At 52.0% G+C, this 24,612-nt stretch overlaps 1 pseudogene; it reads right to left on the bottom strand.

The window, feature by feature from the left end:
- Positions 1-211: 211 nt before the first annotated feature.
- LOC149328594 (heat shock protein 68 pseudogene) lies at positions 212-14,438 on the bottom strand (annotated as a pseudogene).
- Positions 14,439-24,612: the final 10,174 nt, after the last annotated feature.

Raw genomic sequence — 24,612 nt, 5'->3', positions numbered from 1 at the left:
CCAAACCAGTTGCGCACAAGACAGGTTTAATAAAAAGCGTCCCTCTAATGCAGCGTCTCAGTAAACAACCGCTAGAGTAGAAAAAATAGTTTACATGACTATGTGGGTATGGGCAATAAATTAATATGAAGGGCGAATCAGCGAATCTTGCTATCAGAGTCTGCGGCTCAGTCGACTTCTTCACCGTGGGTCCCGAATGGTGTGCAGCTGCCTACGCGTGCTTGGGTCCCTGCTGCTGCTGGTAAAGCTTGCTCATGACAGGCATGCATGCCTGCTGCAGCTCCTTGAGCGGGTGGTGTACTCCTTCTTCTCGGCAAGGCTGTTGGCGTCGATCCAGGGACGGTCTCCCGGCACTTGGACAGCACGGACTCGCTGTCGGAGGAAGTAAGCCTGTCCCCAGCCTCTTCGGCGGCCTGCTTGACCCCATAGACGTATGAAGACGTATGATTCGAGGGAGTTACGAGCGGGCACCCTCTCGCGATGTGCGTCGTCCTCCTGCATGAACCTCTCGGCCTCGGCGAGCATGCGCTCGATGTCCTCCTTGGAGAGGCGGCCCTTGTTGTTGGTGACGCGGATGCTCTCCTGCTTGCCCGTAGTCTTGTCCCTGGCCGACACCTGCAGGATGCCGTTGGCATCCAGGTCGAAGGTCACCTCGATCTGGGGCATGCCGCGGGGCTCCGGCGGGATGCCGTTGAGGTTGAACGTGCCCAGCAGGTGGTTGTCCTTGGTCAGGGCGCGCTCTCCTTCGTACACCTGGATGGTGACCGCGGGCTGGTTGTCCGTGTAAGTGGTGAACGTCTGCGATGTCTTGCAAGGGATACGCGAGCTGCGCTCCACGATGCGCGTCATCACTCCGCCCGCAGTCTCGATGCCCAGCGGCAGCGGCGCCACGTCCACCAGCAGCACGTCGCGGATCCGTAGGCCACGGCCTCGTCCGGGTTGATGCCCATGGACAGCTCCTTGCCGTTGAAAAAGTCTCGCAGCAGCTTCTGCACCTTGGGAATGCGCGTTGAGCCGCCGACGAACACCACGTCGTGGATCTGGGACTTGTCCATCTTGGCATCACGCAGGGCACGCTCCACGGGCTCGAGGGTGCTGCGGAACAGGTACATGCAGAACTCCTCAAAGCGGGCGCGGGTAATCTTGCTGCAAAAGTCGATGCCTTCGAATAGGGCATCGATCTCGATGCTCGCCTCGGCCGAGCTGCACAGGGTTCGCTTGGCGCGCTCGCATGCCGTACGCAGTCTCCTCACCGCCCTCGGGTACACCCGCAGGTCCTTGCGGTGCTTGCGCTTAAATTCCTGCACAAAGTGCTCTACCATTCAGTAGTCGAGGTCCTGGCCTCCCAAGTGGGTGTCTCCGGCCGTTGAGCGCACTTCGAACATGGAGCCTTCGTCGATGGTCAGCAGGGAGACGTCGAAGGTGCCGCCTCCCAGGTCGAAGATGAGGACGTTCTTCTCGCCGCGCAGGTTCTTCTCCAGCCCGTAGGCCAGAGCTGCGGCATTCGGCTCGTTGATGATGCGCAACACGTTGAGGTCGGCGATGGCTCCGGCGTCCCTGGTGGCCTGCCTCTGTGAGTCGTTGAAGTATGCTGGCACCGTGATGACGGCGTCGCTTACCTTCTTCCTCAGGTAAGCCTCTGCCGTCTCCTTCATCTTGCTCAGAAGCATGGCGCTGATCTCTTCCGGGTTGAAATGTTTCCGCTCGCCCTTGAACTCGACGCTGATCTAGGGTTTGCCTCCGTCATTCTCCACCTTGAAGGGCCAGTGCCGCAGGTCGTCCTGGATCTTATGGTCGTCATAGCGGCGTCCTATCAGCCTTTTGGCTTCGAACACTGTGGTCTTCGGGTTCATGGCCGCCTTTGCCTTCGCTGCATCGCCGATCAGCCGCTCTGTGTCTGTAAATGCCACGTAGCTCGTCGGCGTCGTCCGGTTGCCCTGGTCGTTGGCGATGATCTCGACGCGGCCGTGCTGGAAGACACCAACGCAAGAGTACTGTTGACAGATTGGGTCGGTTCGGGGTCGTTGCTAGCTCGCTGCTGCTGCTACTCGCTGCTTGACGGAACCATGGTGAAGCTGACGCCCGATCCCACCACCACCAGGACAGGAGTGCTGCTGAGCGAAGAGGTTGGGTGATGGGAGGAAGATTACAAGAGAGTTTATTGACATTTTTACATCATGGTTAGAAGTGAGACTGAAGTGAAGTTCAAGTGAGGCTCAAGTGAGGCTGTCTTGCCGCATTCGTTGTCGACTTTTACACTGTTCTCCTTCCCTAAATTCCCTAGGTTGAGGACGCCCACGCCTGGGTGGGAGGGGCCCAGATCACAAACAACACAAACTTGTGCGCACAAACACACCACCGCACTTAGGGTCACGGCCCCGTCACATGTTGAGTCTGTGGGAAAGAAGGTTTCCGTCGAAGCAGCGTCGACTGCGGTAGGTGGTGGTTTCCGGCCAGCCCGCGGGTCACCGACATCTATTGTTCATCAAATGACACCCGCCGCTCGGGGCCGGAACGCGATGTCACGAAAAGGCCGCAAAGTGGTCCCTCGTCCTTGGAGATGTTCGAACGATGCCCACGAGCTCGTCGCGGTGCTTGGCACGCCTAAAGAGCCCCAGGAAACGAAGGCCTTTGTTCCCCGGCACGGTCACGGCTCTTGGGGAAGATAACGTCCTCCCCGCGGCGGCGGCGGCGGCGTTCGACACGTGCAGGCGCTTCGGAAAGGGGGTCTGGTTTTGCTTAAACTCAGCCCCTTCGTTTTAGTCCTGCACTCCGACCGGCCAAACTCCGTAATTAGAATCAGCTGTCACTGGGTCCTCTCCGGGCGGTCCATGGCGGCATGCCCGAAAGTAATCACACTGAAGTTGCTGGCAGCCATATGTAGTAGAAACAGGTGTGCTGGCTGGTTCCAAACGAGACCCGCTGACGTCGATCTTAATAGTACGTGGTGGCCAGGTCGACGCTGAATGCCGGCACATCTGCCATTGTTCGGCCAGACATGGTGAATGTCTGGCCGAACAAGCTATGTTGTTGTGAAAATTGCGTTCCATTCAAAACACTCGTTCGCTTGATTCAGTCAGTGAAATCTGCCAGAGAGAGAGAGACGACTTTATTCACACCTACATGGGCCTCGGGGCAGGGGCTCAGCCAGAGGGAGGGTCTCCCCCTTGGCAGCCCTCCTGCGCCGTGACCGCAGAGAAGGTCTTGGAGTAAGCCTCCTCCGCCAGGCGTAGGACAATCTTCTGTACATCCGCATTTGGGCTGCGGATGTAGGAATCCCAGGCAACTTGATCAAAGGGATCAGTCTGTTTTGCTCCCGGAGATTCGGGGCATTGCAAGATTAGATGATTTTGACTCAGAGGTACGTTGCAGAGATTTCAAGCGTCCGGGTCGCCTGTAAGCTCATTATGCAGAGTTACATAAGGGAAGAAGCGGTTTGCCTGAAGTTTTCGCCAAGCCTTACATTCTGAGAGTGTTAGGGACCTATCTGGTGATGGGTAGATCCTTCGGCCTAGTCTGGGAGTCTCAGAGAGCTCCTTGTAGGTGATGAGGGGTCTTTGTCTCGGGGTAGCGGGGTTTCTACGCCGCAGCTCGGGTATATATATATCGAGCGAGGGGATGGGCAGCCTCATTGCCTGGTAGACCCTCATGAGCTGGAACCCAGATGACTGAAACCTCCCGGTTTAACGGGTGCTTCCTCAGTAGACTGGCCGCCTGCCTGGAAATTAGGCCTTTGCCGAAGTTCCTAATAGCCACCTTATTATCTGAGAGAATAGTTTTGGCCCGATACCTGTACATGCTTGCGCTATCGCAGCCTCTTCAGCTATTAAAGCGTTACGCGTATTAATGGATGCAATTACCTTCTGGGAGTGGTTCCTATCTACCACAGCTATGACTGCGGCCCCTTCGAATGCGCAGGCAGCATCGCAATAGGCTAAATCCTGAGGAGGGTCTTTCATTAGTTTACTTTAAATAAATTTTGCTCTATGGCCCCTTCGTTCCCTGTCATCGATAGGGTGCATATTCTTAGGAATCGGTGCAATTTTAAATACTTTCCGTGTTTCAAGCTCCAGGGGTTCAGCGACATAAGGTGGTACTCCTGGCGGAAGCCGTAGTTTTTGTAGTATTTTTCGGCCAGTTACATTGGAGTTGAGCCGCCAGATCTGCATCTCCCTGGCAGCTTTGGTAATCTCTTCCCAGGCATTATGCATTCCCATAGCTAGAAGCTTCTCTGTCGAGGAGTTGGGGGGGGAGGTGCCTAAAACCCTTTTGAATAACGTTCTGATCATTATGTCTAACTTCTCCGCTTCGGCAGGATGAAGATTGAGAAAGGGAGTGGCATAAGGTATCCTGCTGATTATGAAGGCACGAACGAGCCTTATTAGGCAATGCTCCCTGAGGCCTTTGCTCCTTAAGGAGATTCGCTTGAATATCCCCGTTACTTGGTCGATATACGTCTGAAGCTTTTTAAGGATAATGGTGTTTTTCCCATTCTGCTGTAGGAAATACTGCCGAATCCTAATGGTGCTGACTCTTGGTACCGTAATCCCTTCCACGTATACCTCCACTGGTTTATGTAGGTGCAGTAGGCGGAATTTTCGGGTTAGCTGTGCTGTGCTGCACATGGAGAACAGTTCAGATTTCTGAGGAGAGCAATATAGCCCTCTATTTCGGGCGTAGTTCTCAACTATAGACGCCGCTTCTTGCCGTCTATTCGAAATATCGGCGCTGGAGCCTCCTTCGGTCCAAATTGTGATGTCATCTGCATAGATACTATGTTTGATGCCTTCTGTTGTATTCAGCTGGGACGAGAGATCTTTCATTGCAAAATTGAAAAGAACGGGGGAGGGGACAGATTCCTGGGGCGTCTCTCTGCCCCCGGTACTGATGGGCTCAGAACTGATTCTCACGAAGGTAACTTCAGTTTTCCTGAGGGTGAGGAAATCTTTGACATAGTTGAAGCACTTGCTTCCCACTCCAGCCAAGTTGAGGCCTTCGAGAACCGCTCTGTGCTCAAAATTATCAAAAGCCTTAGTGAGATAAAGACCCAGGATTGCTCTATATGATTTGTCGTCCTCGGGAGCATCCAGGATGTCGTGCTTTAATCTGAGCATGGCATCCTGGACGCTTAATCCTGGCCTGCACCCTCCCATCTCCACTGTCCAGAGTTCCTTGGTTTCCATATGTCTAGAGATTCTCAGTTGTACCACTTTTTCCATGAGCTTTCCCAGACAAGAGGTGAGAGATATGGACCTCATGTTGGATAGTTCAAGTTTCTTGCGTGGTTTAGGAATAAGGACCAATTTTGAGATTTTCCACTCCTGTGGAATTTCAGCCCCTTCCCAAATTTTATTCATTAGTTCGCAAAGGAATTGCAAGGAGTCATCATCAATATTTTTAAGCACGGTGTTTGTGATATTGTCTGGTTCTGGAGCAGATCTCTTTTTGAGATCCTGCAGGGCCCCCCTAATTTCCGCCATTTCAATTGGAGCATCTGTGGCCTGATTCTCGGGCCCAGTATAGCTAGGTAGAGGAGGGCCGGAATCCTGACATGTATATGTTGTCCTGATTGTATCCAGCATCTCCTCGTTTCCTCCTTTGGACTTATGCTTGATCTTAATCTGGTCTAGTCTGGTCCGTCTCTAGGTGTGATTGGGATCGATGAGGTAGCGGAGGATAGCCCAGGTCTTGGGAAGGTTCATGTTTAAGCTCATTTCATCACACATTTCGGCCAAGCTCCTTTCGGACAGATTGACTGCATACTGCTCCATTTCCTTATTGAGCTTGTGGGGACGCCTTCGTCCCCTGCGTTCGCTTTCCCTCAACGCACTACTTCCCTGTAGTTAGCTCCCCCGAAACGCACTCTTCTTAGTTTGGTTACTTTAACTAACAGGGGTGGGCGCTCGCGTCGCAGCGACACCAGCGCCACGGATGGCGTTTTGCCGCGCGCTCGCGGGGAGCAACGGGCTCTCTTCTCCTCGGGACCGGGAAGCTCGCGGATGTTTCGCGAGCCCCTCCGCTCTTCGCCGGCGGCGATCTCGTGTGGAAACATGTTCTCCTCAGCTCGTCCCGTCTGCCCTCGGAGTTTTTCCCCCTGCCCTACCGTGGTCGAACGTTCGCTCGTAACCGTGGTGGTGAGTCGGACATCCTCGATTCCTCAGTGTATGTTGTTGCTGGCTGGCGTTATTGTTGTTATAGCAATAAATGCCTTGTTTGTGTCAGCCAGTGTGTCGTTCCTTTGTTCCGCAGAGCAAGGCCCGCCGTGGTCGCCGTGCGCTCTGTAGCGTACGCGACCACGAGGTGGAGTCCGCGCGGCTTTGAACTGTGTCAGCCGCGGTTAAGCGGGGAGAACGTATTTATCGCCCAATTTAAGCCCCACAAGCTTAGCAATCCCCCTTCTGAGATTTCTTTTCCATTTTTGAGTTGTCCACTTTCCCTCCAAGTTCCTCTTGGATTTAATAAGATTTAAGAGGTTGGTGTCTAATTTTAGGACTTGGATATTCGTCGCCTGTTCTTTCGTGGCCTCCTTACTATGCCGATTAAATTCTTTTTGCCACTCAGTCAAAGAAGGCCAAGACTTATTCCCCGCAGCCTCCTTGATGGACCTAAATTTATCACAATCTATTATTTTGACTAGTAACAGGGAGTCCCGAAGATGAAGTTTGAGCCGAATTTCTATGACCGTTGGACGCTACCATAGTTTTTTCCTGTGTTGCACCATTCAACAGGGCCACATCTGTGAGTTAGTGTAATATCCGTCGTGGTGTCTTTACAGACGCTGTTCCCCATGCGCGTGGGTGTCGCCGCATCTGTTAGTAGAGAGAGCCCATTGGATGATATGGATTCAAGCAGTGTTTTCCCCTTCCGACATTGTGTATTATATCCCCGTTCTTGGTGTTTAGCATAAAGTCCCCGCAAACGGCTGCGCGGCGTGGCGTTTATACAATTCGTCCGCTTTTCTAGAAATGCCAAGAAATTTCGCGAGCAGCGCCAGCCAATCAAAGCAAAGCGGTTTGATGACATCACGGGAGCTGTTCTGGGATTGGTCGCCAGGGTTAAGAAAGCTCCCGAAAGGTCTCGCGTCGTCTGCTTTAGGCTTACGAAAAGCAACAAAAATGAATTTCATTGCGTGATGTTGGGCTGCGTCCGCTTTCTTCTGAGCTATATTGTGCCCTTATTGCACTGTAAAAGTCAAGAAACTACGCGCACACTAAAGTCTGTGTGCACTAAATAGGCCACTAAATATTCTTGGAATTCCTGATTTCTTGGATTTCAAGGCTTTCGCAGCCATTCGTAGCCATATCCGCACGAGAGCACGCGAGATCATTCGAGAACTTGCGGGATCATAACAAGCGACCCCGAGGAAGATGGCTGCGCCCACTCGAGCCATCTCGAAGTTTCGATTGTAGTTATTGTTGTGTACTCGTCGGTTTGTCGAACAGAGATTTGGACTGCTGTTTATTGCAAGGCTCCTGAAGTCATATATTATTGCAAAGGTATGATCGTAATGAGTAGATTTAAGTAGGCATTGTCCGATTCCCATTCGTTCCTGCTTCTCGCCTGGCGACGCGATGAGCCATGCTCAGGACGTGGTATTTTACCTTCCCTTGCTCCCACTCGAGCTAAAGCCCTAACCCAGGGGACTTCGTGCAATATTTTTGACCAGCTCGCCTGTCTATATCTCCGGCTTCCTCTTGCAACTTCTTACTCTGCTTACTTGGCCGGACATAACCCCAATGAGGGCCACCCGTTCACATTCCGGGAGCTCGAAGCGGCTGTGGCTGCTAATAATGGCTGCTCGGCTCCCGGTGAGGGCGCCATTACATGCACTGCACTTCGTAACCTTACTGACCGCGCCGAAGAATTCCTCCTTCAAGCCTACAATGAGTCCTGGGACAGCGGCTGTCTGCCGAGCTCCTGCGCCTCCTCCCTCATTTCTATGATTCCAAAGCCGGGCAAACCTCCCTCCCTCTCTAACCTCCGCCCAATGTCTCGGACGTCGTGCGTTGCCAAGAACTTTGAGCGAATGGTATTCACTGGCCTCTGTAATTTTCTTGAGGCGAGGGAGTACTTCCGCGGTTATTTTATATGCCTCCGATGCCGCGTCCGTGCATTGGACGTGTTTCTGACTCTCCAACACCTTTCGCTCAGCTACCCCTCCGAAATTCACGCACTTGTGACCGTCGATGATCTGCAAGGGCTTCGGCGGTGTGTGCCGAGGCCACATCCTGTCTCAACTCGCCTGTAGTCTTTTGCCCGCAGACTGCCATCTGTCCAGCCCCACCACCTCACCTGTGGCACTCCTTAAGGTGATGTTCTCTCCCCTGTGCGCCACCACGAAGCAGTGCGCCACCACGGACCCGAGCCCCCGTGCTTAGCTGTGTGTGGCATTTCCGTGTCCGGGGAAAAGGGGATCCTGGCGGTTGAGCCAATGCCGAGCGTTTGGACCTTTAAGGCTCCTCGGCGGAGGCAGCACACCACTTTGGCCCCAGCTTCCTGTAGACGGCACCTTCGGCCTGACCCGACCGGGGGAAATCGGCAGTCGCCTTTTCCTGTCCTTCTTTCCATCTTTCACTTTCCTATCTCCTTTCCTACAACTCTCCTGTCTCCTCCTCTTTTCTTAGTTTTTTTCACTTTTCCTGGCAGCTAGACTTAACCTTGTGTGGCCAACTACCCGGAGTTGCGTCATATTTGGTTATAGTTTAGGTGTACAGGTGGCGTGGGCAGACCTGCTCGCAAGTTTCTCTCCCGTCCCTTTGTTGAGCTCCATGGTGGGTGGATGGCACAGTGGCCGAAAAATTAAAATTTTTTATGGCTTCCCCTCTTTCCAAACCTGATCGCTCTCTCAAGAGAGGGCGGAACGATGCAGATCATTTCTTCCAAAAAAGAAAAGTCAGTTTTCCTCAATATCATTTCATCTATAGTGAAGTACATGATAAGCAAGCAAGAATCCTGTCTTCCTAACTAGTATCAAAGTGTTTGACAGAAGCCTTGGGCATTGGATACAAGGTATCAAAGATGGCCAGCGGTGACTTACTGCTCGAACTGCGTGACAACGTGCAGCACTCAAAATTTGTAAACATTGTGTCTGTTGGGGATATTCCTTTCTGTGTGACTTCACACCGATCTCTGAACACCGTCCGGGGCGTAATATCCGAAAATGATTTTATTCACATCACTGAAAAAGAGGTGCTCGAAGGTCTGAGTGACCAAGACGTCATAGACGTTCACGAAATCAAGATCCGGAAGGATAATAAGGAAATAGACACAGAACACATGATCATCACGTTCAACCCCAGCACACTCCCCTTTTATTGTAAAACGCTCAAGGAAGGAAATAAAATAAAAAAAATTCAAGAGGAAGCCCGCACCCAAGCAAAGGTTATCACAGACGAACCAACTAAAAAATAAAAAAGGGGCGAACGCCCAAGAGAAATCTTAAGAAAAATGAATTACAAGACAAAAGAAAAAACAGGCACAAATGATGGGCGGGCAAAAGTGATTTTTAGACGCAAGACGCCCCTGAAGGGTTGAAAATTGGGAAGGACGAAGTGAAAATGAAACAGGGATGGGTCCAGCGTGCTTAGATTCTTCAGACAGGCTGCAGGTGGCCAGGAGGAGGGAAGGTGCGGGGATCTGTAAGAAGGAAGAAGAGACAGGAAAAGAAAGCGAGGAGAAAAAAAACGAACAAACAGGTGATAATGGGCTTAAGAAAGCAGAAGGGGTATATAAGAGAGAGGGGAAATTGAAAAGGGAATCAAGTAAATGACAAAAAGGCAGGTAAAAAAACAAAAAAATAGAACCAGCGAAATGAAAACTAATCAAACAATTAAAACATGAAAAATATAACAGCTAGAGGAAAGAAAACAAATTGAAAATAAAAATAAGTAAAAATAAACGTGAAAAAAACTCAAACAAAACAAAGACTGCGTGTGCACGCAAGGCGAACAAATATCAAGATCCACATACCATCCACATCCCATCCACATGCCCGTGAGGCAGAGACAGGGCCACGGCCCACCGGAATTGGCCCTATGGTTCCCCCGACCATATGAGACATGAGGAGGCGCAGAAATGGCAAGGAGGTCTACGAGCCATCCGGGCGGGAATAAAGACGAGATACAGGTGAATGAAGGGAAGAAACGCGAACAGCAACGCGAATAAGCAACGCACGAGGACGAGGGGAACCTAACAAAGAGGGGAAGTCATAGAGGGGGAAGAAAGTGCGGATAGCCGGGAAGCCGTGCTGCTATGTCCGCAGTGAGAGGGCAGACACGCAGGTAATGGACAACGTCCCCCACAGCTGCCCCGCATGGACAGAAAGGCGAAGGAAGGAGGGCAAAACGATGGAAATAGGATGGAAAACGACCATGGCAAGTCAGGAGGGGGACCAGAGATCGGGGTGGAGGGAAAGAGAGCGGGAGACGGTTAATAGAGGGGACAAAATCAGCCAGGAGGGTGTCCGAATGTTCCGCGGTCCAGGTGTCTGAACAATGCCTGAGTATGGTGGTACGCATGCGGGTGCGCACTGATAAGGGTGACAGCCATGACGGCCGCAGGAGGCCGCGTGCCGACGCGATTGAGGCGGCCCAGTGAGCGAGCTCGTTGCCCCAGACACCACAATGGGCGGGGTCATGATAGATGAAGACAGGACGCTGAAGAGAAATGACTGCAAAGGTGCGCTTGATGTCTCGGACCTGGGACGCGTAAGCCGGTGGTGTAAAGAGAGTGAAGAGCCTGAAGGAGAGAAAGGCAATCAGAGTAGACATGCAAGGGTAAAGGAGAAGGGGCATGCCGGGCATAACAACAAGCCTCGTGAAACGCGACAGCCTCTGCGCAGAAGGCACTAGAGGCTGTCTCCATACGAAACCGGGCCACGTTGCGCAGCGCGCCAGAAGGGAATGCGACGTAAGCAGCACCCGCAGAGTGGGACGTATAAGAGCCGTCCGTGAATATATGAAGGCCGGGAAGGGAGGACTGAGAGGGAAAGTGAGAAGGGAGAAGACGGATGAAGGAGAATGAGGAAGCCACAGAGGGATGGTCGCACCAGGGATCAAAGCGGGGCAAGATATCATGGTAGATAAGTGCGACCTCCAAAGGTGACGGGATCTACACCGTTTAAAATGATGCACTCCGCACAGAGGCGATCCAATTCCAAGGGAAGAGGGGGTACCCGGAGGAGTACCTGAAGCGCAGCCGTGCGTGTTGTGCGGAAAGCCCCTGTGATAGCGAGAAGAGGAATCCGCTGCACAGAAACAACCTTCTCCCGAAGGCGGGAATTCGCGTTGCGAGACCACCAAGCGGGCGCGGCGAAAGTGAGAGCGGGTTGTATTACTTGGAAATAAAGCCTACGTAGAGAACAGGGAGGGAGGGAACGGTGGAACGACAGAAATGAGACCAGACGTGAACTGAGGATCTCTGCCTTGTCGCGGAGGAAGTAAGCATGAGGTAGAAAAGTGAGGTGGCGGTCGAAGAAAACGCCTAAAATTTTGAGTTCCTGTTTGAAACTTAAGGGGAGGCCCGAAAAGCTCACGGTGCGATTACGCTTTTCCATTCCGCCCACGCCATCGGAAAACAGCATAAAAAATGTTTTTGGCCATGAGATCGTCACCCGAGAATCAGAGGCCCAACAGGCTATTCTGTCAAGGACGTCGGCACACAGCTGCTCCAACTTGTGGCGCGTGCGGGCCGGAACCAGCACAATGGTATCATCGGCATACGCCTGTATTGTCATGCCAGGGGGCATTGGACACTCGAGAAGGTCTGCGATTATGTTCCACAAAAGGGGTGAAACGGGGGGATCACTCAGGGCTCCCGAGAGTGGCATTGGCAGAAACCTCCTCACCAGTGCGTGACTACCGTGTGCAGCGAAAGAAAGGAGCGCAAGAGTTGATACAGGTTGGAAGGGAGACCGCGCCTGCGAGAGAAGCGAAGAACGAGGGGGTGCCAAACGCTATCAAACGCACCCTGAAAATCAAGTGATATAAGAACCACGGGCGTGCGGGATATGCGGAAATTTTCCAGGGCCGTTCGCAAGGAGGCCAGGGCTTGCACTGCGCTGCGCGAATGGGTAAACCCAAATTGGTTGGGATGGGGATGGCCCCTGGCGTGCAAGAAATAGTAAAGACGGCGGTGAAGTAGGCGTTCTAATAGTTTACGGAGGACTGAGTTCATCACTATTGGCCGGTGGGAAGTAGGGAGGAAAGAGGGACGGTTTGCTCTAGGAAGGAAGATGATCCGCCCCCTGCGCCACACGGAGGGAAAGTGGCCGAGACTGAGGGCACCGTTGAAAAGGAAGAGAAAGAAGGACGGGTGGGCACGCCAGAAGCCCGTAACCAAGGTCGCAGTCAGCCCATCCAGGCCGGACGCCGTGCCAGTATCGAGTGCGTTTACGAGCAACTGAAGCTCGTTACGCGAGAACGTGACGTCCGGCGGTACAGAAGGATGGTAAGGCGTCTCGACGGATGCACGGATACACGCGTGGAATGGTGAGTCTATCAAAGAATTGTCAAACGCGACCTGTGTTCGGAGCAAAAGTGCTGCCGAATCGACAGCAGAAGTCGTCAGAACGCCGCCTCCTGTGTCCAAAGGTGGTAAGAATACGGGGGCGCGCCGTTTAGCAAATGCATTTTGAAAGGGTGCGCCGGAAAGGTTTTTCCGAGCCTCATCATGACAGGCCTGGCGCAACACCGAGTCCTTCGCCTCCCTGATGTTGCGATGGTAACACGCAAGTGCGGCCTGAAACGCGGTGTGATAGACAGGGCGCATCGATGGTTCTGAGCAACGCTGGAAGCGCTGGCGCAAAGCTCGAACGCGGCCCCGCTCGATGCCGGGCTCAGGGGACCACCACGGCTTCAGTGCCGGAGCACTCACAACTGTACGCTTGTGGCGCTCAATCAGCGTGGTAACTCGGCCGTGGAACCGGTTGACGATGGTCTCCAACCCATCGGGAGAGCGCAGATCAGCGCCAGCAACCCGGGGAAACCATGTGTCCCTTGCGAGGCACTGAAGCAGACGAGCCCGGGATGAAACCGTTAGGCGGTGCTGCTTCGGAGAAGGAGGACCATTCGACACCTCAATATAAGAATGCCCAGACAGAGATTCGGCGTCCGAGACAGTCCATGTGTATCCGGAGCTGAGCAGGGATGGGAAAGCGAGCGTGACATCAATCCACGACTCCGCGTAATAGTTGTCGTATGTGGGGGCGGAAGTAGGATCATTTAAAACTGTCAGTTGGTGAGCCAGGTTGAAGTTTAGAGCCACCCGAGTCGGAGGGTGAGGGGCCCCACAATTCATGCTTGTCGTTGAAGTCACCGGCAAGGATGATAGGGCGGCCGGCCGCCAAAGCGACCACTTCTTCTAACGAAGAGTCAAAGAGGGCGCGCGGCGGGCAGTAAACAGAGACAAAGAGGAAGGAAGCAGACTGGGAGGTGCAGAGCACCGCCACGACGAATGTGGAGGCGTAAATATGAAACAACTCAATAGGAGGATCCTGCGCAAAGATCAGCGAGCGCGGATGTGATTGCGCAGAGGAGACGGCAACCCCACTGGGAAGACCTGAAACCTCACCACCGACCAGGTAAGGGTCCGCCACCGCTGCCAGACAAAACGGAGAAGGGACGAAATGACTCGAGAGGGCAGCCGTCGCACCCCGCGCATCGTGTGCAGCAGTCCTTTGAGGGGTCCGTAGCATGCGGGCACGCCTTATGAGCGTGGCCGTATTGGGCACAGAACGTGCAGAACGGGACGTGGAGGTCCTCCTTGACCTCAACCGAAGTCCAGCCCACGGTGCAGCGACGGGCGTCACGAAGCCGGGAAAAAGCGGGAGGGTCAACCTCTAGGACGCGAACACGCTGTCCAGAGCGCTGTGTAAAGGACAATCTGAGATTACATTTCTGCAGATCAAGAAAGTGTGCCAGATTCCGCCGGTTGAGGGCGGTCACGAGATCCTGAGGACGGATATCAGGATCAACCCCGGACAGGGGGACGTGGGGATTGCGTCGCTCAGGCATACGGACATTGATGGAAGCCCGGGTGGCCTCGATACGGGTGATGGCAGCCTGCAGGTGCTCGAGGTTCTCAGGGTTCCGGGATGGAACCACCAGGGCGCGACGGGTGGGTTGTAGTGTGACGGCTCCTATTCCCTCAGGCTCTGGGTCGATGGCCGACTTGATGAGGGTAGCAACCTCGCGACCCACTTGTCGGAAGCCCCAACAGACGCTAAAAGCATCTGAAGGGCTCCTCGGCCGGAGGAGAGTCCCCGAGCTCGAGGGGCCCTGGGCGTGCCTGTGTCGTAGTGCCTGAATCAACGCCGACAGGTGGAAGAGGGCCGGCACCGCCGCGCAGAGCCGCCGCAAAGGTCCTAGGAACTTTCGGTCCGGCCCGCAGAAGGCGAAGTTCCGCCTCGGCCTCGGAAGCCCTGACGGACACGTCGGCATTCCAGGCCCTCAGGACCTTCAGCTCACGATCCCGGGCGATAACTTGGTCCCGCAAAGCACGGACGCGCTCTCTGTCACGGATGGCGCAGGCGAAGAAGTGATGCGCATTAGCATTCATGGCTGAGACCAGGGACATAAGGGTGACCCGGACCCCTGCTTTGATCTTATTCGTTCCGTCATTAATCATGGACAGCAGTTCCTCCTGCGCCGCTAATCGGAGGTATCCGTGCCCAGCTCTAGGTTGTCGGTGGCGGGGGTCATTGGGACAGCAGCAGGTGGGGAGGAATGTCCAAGGACGCCGGTCACTGGGGTCAAATCTGAGCCCGAAAGAGAACGGGGTTCACCACCTGAAGCGGCGCCATGGTCAGTTAGACGATGTTCATCTGGTATGATCGGTAGGTCAACGGTAGGCTCCGTGTGGACGTCAGAGGTTACCTCAAGAGATGGCGGATCCGCGCGTAGTAGAGGTGCCAGGGTCAGCCCGGCAGCAGCTACGCGGTCAGTCATGATGGAGCCAGCAGCCTCTAGGCCTAAGCAGGCCGCAGCCTAGGTGCGAAGTGCGGAGAAAATGAAAATTAAGGTGTTGTCCACCGAGAGGGAGGACATTCAGGGGGTCCCCAAGGTATTACAGGGCCCCTCAGAGCAGAGAACCTCTCTAAGGGGAAATTGAAATCAGCAGGAGCTGAAAACAGTGCGATCCACAGGATGCTAGCCATGTATGTCGATACCAACCACAAGACATGGTGCGTTATCCTGCCTTACATCATCTTCGCATCATACACCACAGTGCAGGAGACCACCCAGATGACGCCTCTTAGGCTCGTCCATGGCAGGGAGGCCACGACCACGCTAGATGCCATGCTGGCCAATGTTACCGAAGAAGATAACGTCGATGTCGCCGCCTACCTTCAACACGCAGAAGAAGCGCGAAGACCTGCCAGATTGCAGATCATAGGCCAGCAGCGGGCCGACGCCAGACGCTACAACCTACGAAGACGCAACGCGGAATACAAGCCAGGAGATTGAGGCTGGGTTTGGACGCCCATTCACCGCCGTGCATTGCGTGAAAAACTTTTGCGCCGCTATTTCTGCCCGTACAAGGTTCTTCGTCGGGTAGGTGAACTGGACTATGAAATCGTCTCTGACGAAATGACTGCATCCCAGCGATGCTGCGTACGACCAGAACTTGTCCATGCCTTCCGTCTAGAGCCCTATTATGCGCGTTAAAACACGTTGCGTTTACACTCCTGGTGTTTATTTTTACACAATCCGTTTTAGTTATCTGTGGCGAATTATGTGCTGAAGCATCGGGTCGATAGTCTTTTGAAAAGGCCGCCGCGGTGGCTCAGCGGCTATGGTGCTCGGCTGCTGACCCAAAAGACGCGGGTTCGATCCCGGCCGCGGCGGCTAGAATTTCTTTGGAGGAGAAATTCTAGAGGCCCGTGTACTGTGCGATGTCAGTGCACGTTAAAGAACCCCAGGTGGTCGAAATTTCCGGAGCCCTTCACTACGGCGTCTCTCATAGCCTTAGTCGCTTTGGGACGTTAAACCCCATAAACCAAACCAACCAAACCAGTCTTTTGAAAGGGGAATAATGCCGCTAATTTTTGAAGTGTTTGTTTGTTGATTCTTCAAAGATGCCGGCACGCCGCTTTATCGCTTTGTTTGTGAGTCAAGACGCGCATTGATTTATCTCGATCGATCGCATCCAGGCGGAGCCGACTGTACGTTGTTCCCAACGTTACTAGATTACCTGGTCAGTTTGGAAACTCCGCTGCAGCTCGGCGGCCAAACGTGGCCCCATTCGTGTCCCTCTCGCGATGTGGCGTTATCGACGCTGTTGGCCCGGTCCGGCCGGTCTCTCGTCACACGAACTCTCGCTATCAGACGAGCGCGCCGTGTTTCACGCTACTTTACTCCGGTAATTCCTGTTTAGCGAAAATATCTCTAAGATAGGGCACAAATATTATTCTGAATGTGCAACTACAGTGGCATTAAGGCTTCGCGAACGGTCCTGGGCGGCAAAGGTGCGATCGGGATGTGAGTATGAGTATGAGTATATTTCAAACAAGCATGTTTACATACATGTTTGAGGTGTATGGGAGTAAAAGCCGCTCAAGAGCAGCTTGACAACGCTCCCATTACCCTCTCTGAATCATTCTGCTGAATCATTAACTCTTTTGATGAGACATCTGGATCTTGGTCGGGTATAGTTTTTTGTTTCATTCACTTCCCTACAAACTAAATGACTCTTTGCTTACGGCGGGCCACGAAACGGTAGATGAGTCGCATGTTGCCGAAAATATCGAAACCTATGGCCATGTACGATCGGTTTTAAGCAAGACAGTCAATGATACACACGTGTTTTTTAAAGGGAGATGCAGCAATACCACCGTGAAACTTCGACGTTATTAACGTGATAAAACGCGAATAATGACGGTAATAGCAGAGGTCAGATTGAAAGTAGTTTATTCAGTTCACATAAGAAAAAAACACAGTTACAAGAAAGCTGTTTCTACTGTTTTTCAAAAAACAGTTACAAGAGACGTGCTGTTTTGTTTGCAACAGCCACCTTCTTCTTGCTCTCCAAACGGTGTTTAACATCTCTAGAGAAAAAGTGCATTCTTGTTGCAGTAACAAAGTTCAGTATCTAACAAGTGAATGCCGACATGCGCTCAGCGCAACCCAAGCGAGCAAGGCTGCACTTGTCTAGCTCTTCCAAAACTTTCCAGAAAATGTTTGCAGCCTTGGTGATGGTCAGTGTGAATTGCGGTCGCACAACGTAGAACGCTTATCTTGCCTTGGTTTCGGAGCAGACAGGTCGACAGCTCGGCCGCACCGACTCACGGACGCATAGCTCGGGTCATAGCCTCCTTTATACTTTCTGTGCCTGTCAACTCCGCGCTCCGCGGCCGTCGTCGCCGCTCCTCCTCCCTTGAGAAGTTACGCCGCTGGCTGCCGAGAGATGGCGATAGCGACGTTGGGGCACCCTCGCGAGGCGAGTGCCGGGTGCGGTGTGTTGAGAGCAGCCCGGATACCCACGCGCTGTTGATCTGTCGTTGTTATGTGGGCTGTTTTGCAGTGTTTGCAGTATTAGAGTGCTTTTTTAAGCTTTGATTATTGCCACGTCTTGAACAGTTTTGCAGCGCTTTTTTTAAGCTTTGATTATTGCCACGTCTTGAAAAACATCCATTCTCAGTTCCTTGCACGCGACCTTGGAAAGAAGGGAGAGGTTTCGTCATCTCACTTGAAGAAACTCTACGAGATGTAAGAAAGATAGGATTGTAAAACCTGTGAGGAGTCTAACCAGAAAACATGTTTTTCCGAACAATATTGAAAAAATGAACGTCTAACGAGCTGTCCAAGTTTTTTCTCCAGACGTTATCATCTGCTCTGGAGTTTTTGAAAGAGCACGCAGGACAGAGCTGCCATACATCATTTGCCTATGCGGAACCAACAACTACTGCACGACACCAGGAACAAGTGCCAACATATCGAGCAAAATTTCCCTGACGTCAGGCACTTTGACGACAAAAAATGATTCCAGGCTGTAATGGCTGGAAGTTACATTTCCGCTGTATATCGACCAACTAAAGAAACATGCAACTTATCCTCGTGCCTTTTTCCCAGCCGAGACGTACGAGGCTCTTATGCTCACAACTTACTCGACTGCTTGCTGCATTCGCTATCTGGTAGCTGAGGAGAAGTTCTGTTTTGTACTAACGCGGAAATTCAGCAGGGACCCAATTGAAGCGCTGTTTGGAACCCAGAGGCGGTCACTGGGATGCAACTTCAAACTTGACGTGCGACCGGTACTCTCAGGACTAGAAAAAGTCTTGAAGACGGGAATTGCCGCGATATCTGAACACAGCAACGTACTATATCATGAGAGTCACCACAGCACTGGACTTAGGACTGCAGGGCTATGTGCACTTGGGAGGAGCGATGGGCTTCCAGAGGCTGCTTTGGAAGTCTTGGGACGCTTAGACGTGCAGCATGTCCCTGCTTCTCTACCTACATCGCAGCTGTCGGCCACGTTCTGTGTAGGCGGCTACATCGCTCATGTGATAAGTGACATATGGAATGTGAGCAGTGCTGTTTAGTCACAACCAAACCACCTACTATACCCATTCGAGCAGTTCACCCGAGAACAGGACCGTGGTGGGCTGCTTTACCCATCTGACGAATTACTCTATGTCTTAGGCTGGGGCTTTTTGTGGAGACAGCTTAAAAGAGAACCCACGACTTCAAAATCCATTGAAAAACCTGACCGATGCAGCTGTTACAGCCATCTGTAAATCAAGGTTGCTGACGTGCCCGGTCAGTGACAGCAGTCACCGTGAACATTTTTCTCTACTTGTGGCAACTAGATTCATCAGACCACTGCTGGTGAACTACGCCTCTTCGATAACAGACAAGACTTATTTGTATAAGCCACTGTTTCGGCAGAAGCCACTCTCACGAAAAGTCATGAACTGTAAAAGTAGTTACTCTTGTAGCACAACTGTTGTTGCGAAATGCGTAAGTAAATGGTGGTGCCTTTCTTCTTAAATTTTGTTTTAGCGCAGCGTAGACTATCATTGTAACTGTTCTATTACCATTGACGCTAGCGGAGCAGTCATGCAGTTTTTCGAGCCATGCCCACATATCTTGAAACTGCATCACATAACATGTCATAGCGTTGGTGTTACTGGCTAACAACTAACGTGATCACTTGTTATCCTTAGAGGACGTCGGCCTCACAAGTAAATATAACGAATATGTACGATTCATGCTTAGTAGCAGTTATCCCGCGAGGGAATAACAGCGCTCCCATCCTCGCGCCGGACTAGAAAAAGTCTTGAAGACGGGAATTGCCGCGATATCTGAACACAGCAACGTACTATATCATGAGAGTCACCACGGCACTGGACTTAACACTGCAGGGCTATGCGCACTTGGGAGGAGCGATGAGCTCATTGGTGGCTGAAAAGCAGAGATGTGGCATAAGGTTAGAATAGTAGGAAACCGTAGGCAAAGGTGATGGAGAATCTTAATGAGAATTGCCAACACAGTAAACAAAAAAATAATAAATAAAGAAAAGCTGAGCATGGTGGCAATTGCCACCACCCCGTTTCAAAGGGGGCGCTCCTATCCATCCATCCATCCATCCATCCATCCATCCATCCATCCATCCATCCATCCATCCATCCATCCATCCATCCATCCATCCATCCATCCATCCATCCATCCATCCATCCATCCATCCATCCATCCATCCATCCATCCATCCATCCATCCATCCATCCATCCATCCATCCATCCATCCATCCATCCATCCATCCATCCATCCATCCATCCATCCATCCATCCATCCATCCATCCATCCATCCATCCATCCATCCATCCATCCATCCATCCATCCATCCATCCATCCATCCATCCATCCATCCATCCATCCATCCATCCATCCATCCATCCATCCATCCATCCATCCATCCATCCATCCATCCATCCATCCATCCATCCATCCATCCATCCATCCATCCATCCATCCATCCATCCATCCATCCATCCATCCATCCATCCATCCATCCATCCATCCATCCATCCATCCATCCATCCATCCATCCATCCATCCATCCATCCATCCATCCATCCATCCATCCATCCATCCATCCATCCATCCATCCATCCATCCATCCATCCATCCATCCATCCATCCATCCATCCATCCATCCATCCATCCATCCATCCATCCATCCATCCATCCATCCATCCATCCATCCATCCATCCATCCATCCATCCATCCATCCATCCATCCATCCATCCATCCATCCATCCATCCATCCATCCATCCATCCATCCATCCATCCATCCATCCATCCATCCATCCATCCATCCATCCATCCATCCATCCATCCATCCATCCATCCATCCATCCATCCATCCATCCATCCATCCATCCATCCATCCATCCATCCATCCATCCATCCATCCATCCATCCATCCATCCATCCATCCATCCATCCATCCATCCATCCATCCATCCATCCATCCATCCATCCATCCATCCATCCATCCATCCATCCATCCATCCATCCATCCATCCATCCATCCATCCATCCATCCATCCATCCATCCATCCATCCATCCATCCATCCATCCATCCATCCATCCATCCATCCATCCATCCATCCATCCATCCATCCATCCATCCATCCATCCATCCATCCATCCATCCATCCATCCATCCATCCATCCATCCATCCATCCATCCATCCATCCATCCATCCATCCATCCATCCATCCATCCATCCATCCATCCATCCATCCATCCATCCATCCATCCATCCATCCATCCATCCATCCATCCATCCATCCATCCATCCATCCATCCATCCATCCATCCATCCATCCATCCATCCATCCATCCATCCATCCATCCATCCATCCATCCATCCATCCATCCATCCATCCATCCATCCATCCATCCATCCATCCATCCATCCATCCATCCATCCATCCATCCATCCATCCATCCATCCATCCATCCATCCATCCATCCATCCATCCATCCATCCATCCATCCATCCATCCATCCATCCATCCATCCATCCATCCATCCATCCATCCATCCATCCATCCATCCATCCATCCATCCATCCATCCATCCATCCATCCATCCATCCATCCATCCATCCATCCATCCATCCATCCATCCATCCATCCATCCATCCATCCATCCATCCATCCATCCATCCATCCATCCATCCATCCATCCATCCATCCATCCATCCATCCATCCATCCATCCATCCATCCATCCATCCATCCATCCATCCATCCATCCATCCATCCATCCATCCATCCATCCATCCATCCATCCATCCATCCATCCATCCATCCATCCATCCATCCATCCATCCATCCATCCATCCATCCATCCATCCATCCATCCATCCATCCATCCATCCATCCATCCATCCATCCATCCATCCATCCATCCATCCATCCATCCATCCATCCATCCATCCATCCATCCATCCATCCATCCATCCATCCATCCATCCATCCATCCATCCATCCATCCATCCATCCATCCATCCATCCATCCATCCATCCATCCATCCATCCATCCATCCATCCATCCATCCATCCATCCATCCATCCATCCATCCATCCATCCATCCATCCATCCATCCATCCATCCATCCATCCATCCATCCATCCATCCATCCATCCATCCATCCATCCATCCATCCATCCATCCATCCATCCATCCATCCATCCATCCATCCATCCATCCATCCATCCATCCATCCATCCATCCATCCATCCATCCATCCATCCATCCATCCATCCATCCATCCATCCATCCATCCATCCATCCATCCATCCATCCATCCATCCATCCATCCATCCATCCATCCATCCATCCATCCATCCATCCATCCATCCATCCATCCATCCATCCATCCATCCATCCATCCATCCATCCATCCATCCATCCATCCATCCATCCATCCATCCATCCATCCATCCATCCATCCATCCATCCATCCATCCATCCATCCATCCATCCATCCATCCATCCATCCATCCATCCATCCATCCATCCATCCATCCATCCATCCATCCATCCATCCATCCATCCATCCATCCATCCATCCATCCATCCATCCATCCATCCATCCATCCATCCATCCATCCATCCATCCATCCATCCATCCATCCATCCATCCATCCATCCATCCATCCATCCATCCATCCATCCATCCATCCATCCATCCATCCATCCATCCATCCATCCATCCATCCATCCATCCATCCATCCATCCATCCATCCATCCATCCATCCATCCATCCATCCATCCATCCATCCATCCATCCATCCATCCATCCATCCATCCATCCATCCATCCATCCATCCATCCATCCATCCATCCATCCATCCATCCATCCATCCATCCATCCATCCATCCATCCATCCATCCATCCATCCATCCATCCATCCATCCATCCATCCATCCATCCATCCATCCATCCATCCATCCATCCATCCATCCATCCATCCATCCATCCATCCATCCATCCATCCATCCATCCATCCATCCATCCATCCATCCATCCATCCATCCATCCATCCATCCATCCATCCATCCATCCATCCATCCATCCATCCATCCATCCATCCATCCATCCATCCATCCATCCATCCATCCATCCATCCATCCATCCATCCATCCATCCATCCATCCATCCATCCATCCATCCATCCATCCATCCATCCATCCATCCATCCATCCATCCATCCATCCATCCATCCATCCATCCATCCATCCATCCATCCATCCATCCATCCATCCATCCATCCATCCATCCATCCATCCATCCATCCATCCATCCATCCATCCATCCATCCATCCATCCATCCATCCATCCATCCATCCATCCATCCATCCATCCATCCATCCATCCATCCATCCATCCATCCATCCATCCATCCATCCATCCATCCATCCATCCATCCATCCATCCATCCATCCATCCATCCATCCATCCATCCATCCATCCATCCATCCATCCATCCATCCATCCATCCATCCATCCATCCATCCATCCATCCATCCATCCATCCATCCATCCATCCATCCATCCATCCATCCATCCATCCATCCATCCATCCATCCATCCATCCATCCATCCATCCATCCATCCATCCATCCATCCATCCATCCATCCATCCATCCATCCATCCATCCATCCATCCATCCATCCATCCATCCATCCATCCATCCATCCATCCATCCATCCATCCATCCATCCATCCATCCATCCATCCATCCATCCATCCATCCATCCATCCATCCATCCATCCATCCATCCATCCATCCATCCATCCATCCATCCATCCATCCATCCATCCATCCATCCATCCATCCATCCATCCATCCATCCATCCATCCATCCATCCATCCATCCATCCATCCATCCATCCATCCATCCATCCATCCATCCATCCATCCATCCATCCATCCATCCATCCATCCATCCATCCATCCATCCATCCATCCATCCATCCATCCATCCATCCATCCATCCATCCATCCATCCATCCATCCATCCATCCATCCATCCATCCATCCATCCATCCATCCATCCATCCATCCATCCATCCATCCATCCATCCATCCATCCATCCATCCATCCATCCATCCATCCATCCATCCATCCATCCATCCATCCATCCATCCATCCATCCATCCATCCATCCATCCATCCATCCATCCATCCATCCATCCATCCATCCATCCATCCATCCATCCATCCATCCATCCATCCATCCATCCATCCATCCATCCATCCATCCATCCATCCATCCATCCATCCATCCATCCATCCATCCATCCATCCATCCATCCATCCATCCATCCATCCATCCATCCATCCATCCATCCATCCATCCATCCATCCATCCATCCATCCATCCATCCATCCATCCATCCATCCATCCATCCATCCATCCATCCATCCATCCATCCATCCATCCATCCATCCATCCATCCATCCATCCATCCATCCATCCATCCATCCATCCATCCATCCATCCATCCATCCATCCATCCATCCATCCATCCATCCATCCATCCATCCATCCATCCATCCATCCATCCATCCATCCATCCATCCATCCATCCATCCATCCATCCATCCATCCATCCATCCATCCATCCATCCATCCATCCATCCATCCATCCATCCATCCATCCATCCATCCATCCATCCATCCATCCATCCATCCATCCATCCATCCATCCATCCATCCATCCATCCATCCATCCATCCATCCATCCATCCATCCATCCATCCATCCATCCATCCATCCATCCATCCATCCATCCATCCATCCATCCATCCATCCATCCATCCATCCATCCATCCATCCATCCATCCATCCATCCATCCATCCATCCATCCATCCATCCATCCATCCATCCATCCATCCATCCATCCATCCATCCATCCATCCATCCATCCATCCATCCATCCATCCATCCATCCATCCATCCATCCATCCATCCATCCATCCATCCATCCATCCATCCATCCATCCATCCATCCATCCATCCATCCATCCATCCATCCATCCATCCATCCATCCATCCATCCATCCATCCATCCATCCATCCAT

This window comes from Amblyomma mixtum, chromosome 9 (assembly GCF_055824585.1).
Source record: "Amblyomma mixtum isolate Tamu chromosome 9, ASM5582458v1, whole genome shotgun sequence".
NCBI classification, from domain to species: Eukaryota; Metazoa; Arthropoda; class Arachnida; order Ixodida; family Ixodidae; genus Amblyomma; species Amblyomma mixtum.
The sequence above is the reverse complement of the archived record's forward strand: the minus strand, read 5'-3'. Positions and strand labels throughout refer to the sequence as shown.